The sequence below is a fragment of the Saccopteryx leptura genome, chromosome 2 (genome assembly GCF_036850995.1).
Source record: "Saccopteryx leptura isolate mSacLep1 chromosome 2, mSacLep1_pri_phased_curated, whole genome shotgun sequence".
Lineage (NCBI taxonomy): Eukaryota > Metazoa > Chordata > Mammalia > Chiroptera > Emballonuridae > Saccopteryx > Saccopteryx leptura.
The window spans coordinates 147,049,597-147,054,188 of NC_089504.1; the positions used below are offsets into that span (position 1 = coordinate 147,049,597).

Consider the following 4,592-nt stretch of genomic DNA (forward strand, 5'->3'; position numbering starts at 1 on the left):
AACTCTTACCTTTCCAAAGAATCCAGATTCCTGTTAGTATCTGGTGAAAACTACAAATCCTTTCCAAATAGTCACAAAGTTTAAAGATAACTTTAGGAGATTCACAGCCTTTCCAAAGGTCAGGAAAAACAAACAAACAAATAAAATAAACCCTTGACGGGAAGAGAAAATTCTTCCAGAAGACTGCCCTTGGGCTTGAACTACAACTTCAGTTCTTCCCTGAGTCTCCAGCCTGCCGGTTTACCCTGCAGATTTTGGACTTTGCAGCTTTCACAGTCATGTAAACCAGACCAATCCCTTAATATTAATCCCCCCATCTCTCTGGAGAACCTTAACTAATGCAGATGGTATGCTGTAGGAAGATATTAAAACATCTACTGATATTTATTTGTTAATCTCCCTTCTAAAAATTATCTTAGTGAAACTTTTAGAGTGGACATAATCTGTTAATAAAGTTTATATGACATAATTTAAAATTAGGCATGTGTGTACATGCTCCAATATTTTTTACTAATATAAGCTCATGATCAAAAAAGTTTGTAGATCATTAAACAATGACTAACTAATATATGCATAAGAGTATATATGAAAGCTCTAGTGAATACCAACATGGAAGGAAGGTGGGAGAGAGAAATAGAGGCCAGTGGGAAGGAAAGCAAGCTAAGATACCTATTTTATTTTGAGAAAAGACCGATATTGATAAGGTTCAGCCACTGATAGGAGAAAATAGACATTATTTATAAAAATCTATATACAATTCGTCCTGAAGTAGTGAATTTAAAAGTTTCAGTTGTTTTTCCTTTTTGCTTTGTAAAATTAAATTAAAAGCTTCTACAATTACTGATAAAGAAATATACATGTATATGTGTAGATGGCCAATGTTAAAACAGCCACCATAGAAGTGTTTGCAAATGGAGTGCAAAACACTGGAGTGAGAGAAGGAAATATACAAACTCTGATTGAGATTCAATTTTATCTCATGCATGTTAGTTTCTATTTTGTGGGAATTTTATCATGTAAAATACAAGTATAATAGAATAAATGGGAAATTCATTAATAAATAAATATGCATATGTTTAAAGAGGGAGTTGGTGTTACTGTTTTTATTTATTTATTTATTTATTTATTTTATCTCAAAGTGTTACACCTTTTTAAAATGTAGAGACTGCTACCTCCTTGGAGAATAGCACCCAAGAAGAGGCTGTTACTATCCAAGTACACTTACCCCTTACACTTTCTTTTCCTGGCAAACTCTTATTCATCCTGTAGGTCCATGTAGATCAGGATTCACCCTCTGTCACAGAAGGTCTCTTCCAGAGAATCTGGCCAGCAGGTCCCTTCAACTTCCCCTTGCATTCACAAGGACAAGTCGTATAGCACGTTGTGCTAGCTAAAAAGTGCCAAACACCTTGGTTACCGGTGATTAAAACAGAACTAGACTGAATTTAAACCAAAGTTAGATTAACTAAATTCTGTTTCTCAGAAACTTGGATTCAGAGACACTGATTAAACTGTTCATCAACAGAAGCAAAGATCTGTAAACTTGGAAACTATAGGGTAGGCACCTCCCTAGAACCAGAGGAAGAAGTTTCATTGCTTAGCTTTGCTTCTGAAGGCATTACTCTGCCAAGTTTTACTTAGACTGTAAAAAATTTCATTGTTTGCATTTTTTTTAAGCAGGAGAGACAGACAGGGAGAGAGATGAGAAGCATCAATTCTTGGTTGCAACACCTTAGTTTTTCATTGATTGCTTTCTCATATGTGCCTTGACTGGGGGGCTACAGCAGACCAAGTGACCCCTTGCTCAAGCCAGCGATGTTGGACTCAAGTCAGTGACCCATTATGTCTATGATCCTATGCTCAAGCTGGTGACCTGTGCTCAAGTCAAACTCAAGCTGGTGACCTCAGGGTTTCAAACATGGGTCCTCAGCATCTCAGGCCAATGCGCTATCCACTGCACCACCGCCTGGTCAGGCTCTTGTTTGTATTTTTTTTCTCCCACCTTTTAATTTTGAAAATTTTCAAATACCCAAAAGTTGAGAAAAACGATACATCAAACACCTGTAAACCCTTCCTCTAGATTATAAATGTTTTTCCACATTTGACTGCTTAACATCTCTCTTTCCACCCACACACACACACACACTTGTGTATATATATATATAGGTATATATATATATATATATATATATATATATATATATATATATGAATGGATAGTTTGTATACACACACACACACACTTTTAGAGCTGATGCACTGGAAATTAAATTGCAGACATCATAACACATGACACATTGTCCCTAAATACTTCAGCATGTTTAACTTAAGAATAAGATATTCTCTTATATAACACTGCAATACCATTATCACACCCAAGAAATTTAATTCAATATCATCATCTAATTTACAGTCCATATTCAAATCTTCCTGTTTGATGCCCAAATGTCTGATAACTGTTTTTTAAGTTATGATACAGACTCCAATCAAGGTTTTAGCATTGTATTTGGTTGTTATTTTTCTTTAGTTTGTTTTTACATAGAATAGCCCATCTCTTTGTTTTTGTTTCTCATGGCATTGTTTTTTGAAAAGAGCCAGGCCAGTTGTCTTGTAGAACATCTTTTCTGCATTCTGAATGTCTCTGCTTGTTTCCTCATGATTAGTTAGAATTTGCAAGAGTGACACACAGACAATGTGTATTCCTTATTGCATTGCATAAGGTGAGCCTGTCTTTTTATGGGATATGTTCAATTTGATCTATTGTAAAGGTATCTTTTCCCTTTGTAATTAATAAGTAATCTATGGGGTGATATTCTGAGACTGTGGGAATAACCAAATCCCCAATAACGTTTACCCCTGTGTAAGTTTTAGAATCTATTATAAACCCTTGCCTTTTCTTTTCATTATCTTGTCTACAATATTCTTGGCATCTTCTTTAAGAAAGAGCTTTTCTTATCTTCCATCCTACCCCTCTTTATGACCAATGGATTTTTAAAAATGATTCAATATATTACAACCCATTACCAACAATATGTTGTATGGTGCTCAGATTGCCCCAAATTAGGCTTGTACTATTGCATCTCAAAGACTTTGGTGTTAAACCAAGGGAGGAAAAATGTGCCTCTTCCTTTCCAAACCTCCACCTGTGGTGCAACTGTAGCCAAGACACAGATTTTCATGAAAAGCCTTATAGAAAAGACAATCGCTCTTGAGGCTGAACCCTTGATACAGCAGAAATTGTAAAGGCTGAGAGGCACAGGAAGAAAGGAATTCCTCCTGATTAGCAAAGACTGATCTGTGCTGCCAAACAACTGGAAAATGGACACACTTTGGCTACGTTGATTCAAAAGGAGTACACTCTTGATCTTGTGTTGAGACTTCGTGGTGGTGCTAAGAAAAGAAAGAAGAGTTACACCACTGCAGAGAGGAATATGCACAAAAGAAGGAAGGCTATGCTGCTGTCCTGGAGTAATATAAATGGCGGATGAGAATGGCAGTCGCCTTTGTTGGGAGTGTCCTGCAGATGAATGTGGTTTTAGAGGTTTCATGGCCAGCCACTTTGACAGACATTATTGTGGCAAATGTTGTCAGATCCATTGCTTCAACAAACAGAAAGACAAGTAATTGTACATGGGTTAATAACAGACACGAATACACACACACACACACACACACACACATATATTATACATATATATATTATATATATTATATATATACACACATGGCAGACCATGGGCATTCAAGTCAGGAAGCTGCCTCTTACTAACACTGTGGCAATAAGTAAGTTAAATCCATGGAGCTCCTATTTCTTTCTTCATCTACAAAAGAATGCTAATATTAACTACTTCATAGGCGGGAGCCAAGTCTGTTTGGTTCCCTGCTGCATCCCTTAATATCTTAGTCAGCCAGCAAACACTTCATAAATAATCTGCTGACTGTGTAAAGCATCTAGAACAATGCCTGCTACATAATAATAGCACAATAAATGAGTTGTTTTTATTGTTAATTATTACTATTGTTGTCCATAGTTATATAATATGATCTGGATTCCTTATTTAACTAGTATTGAGATTTTCTTATGCATAAACCATTGTACTGGCCATCAAGAAAGAACCAGAGAATTCTACTTACCAATTCTACTTACTAACAAAAGTAATGATTATTATTGTTACAGTGATGACTAACATTACTATGTGACAAGCAATGTTCTAAGCTCTAAATAACTTATTTCTCTCAACAACCATATGGGTTAAGTGCAAATAATATCCTCATTTTAAGATTAGAAAACTGAGGCCCAACAAGATAAGTAGCTTGCCACATAGCCAGTAAGTGGCAATGAAGGACCAAGGGTGTCCCTGCACCCTCTATACTCTGCTTTTAAAAATTAATTAATTAACTTTTTAAAAAAGATAAATAAAAAGCAGAAGGTGTTCTTTAAACAGGACAGTGTATAATGGAACACAAATAAATGTATTTGAAGAAGGACACACTTGACTGGCACAGGACTGACCATGAAGATGTCAGGTTCTTGTCCTAAAGTCTCCTAGCATCACAATTTGTTTAAAAGAGCACATTTTGGAAGATTCTGA

The 4,592-nt window shown here is 35.8% G+C and overlaps 1 pseudogene; it reads left to right on the forward strand.

Annotated features, from left to right (window-relative positions):
- The first annotated feature begins 2,997 nt into the window (after positions 1–2,997).
- Positions 2,998–3,624, forward strand: LOC136391593 (ubiquitin-ribosomal protein eS31 fusion protein-like; annotated as a pseudogene).
- Positions 3,625–4,592: the final 968 nt, after the last annotated feature.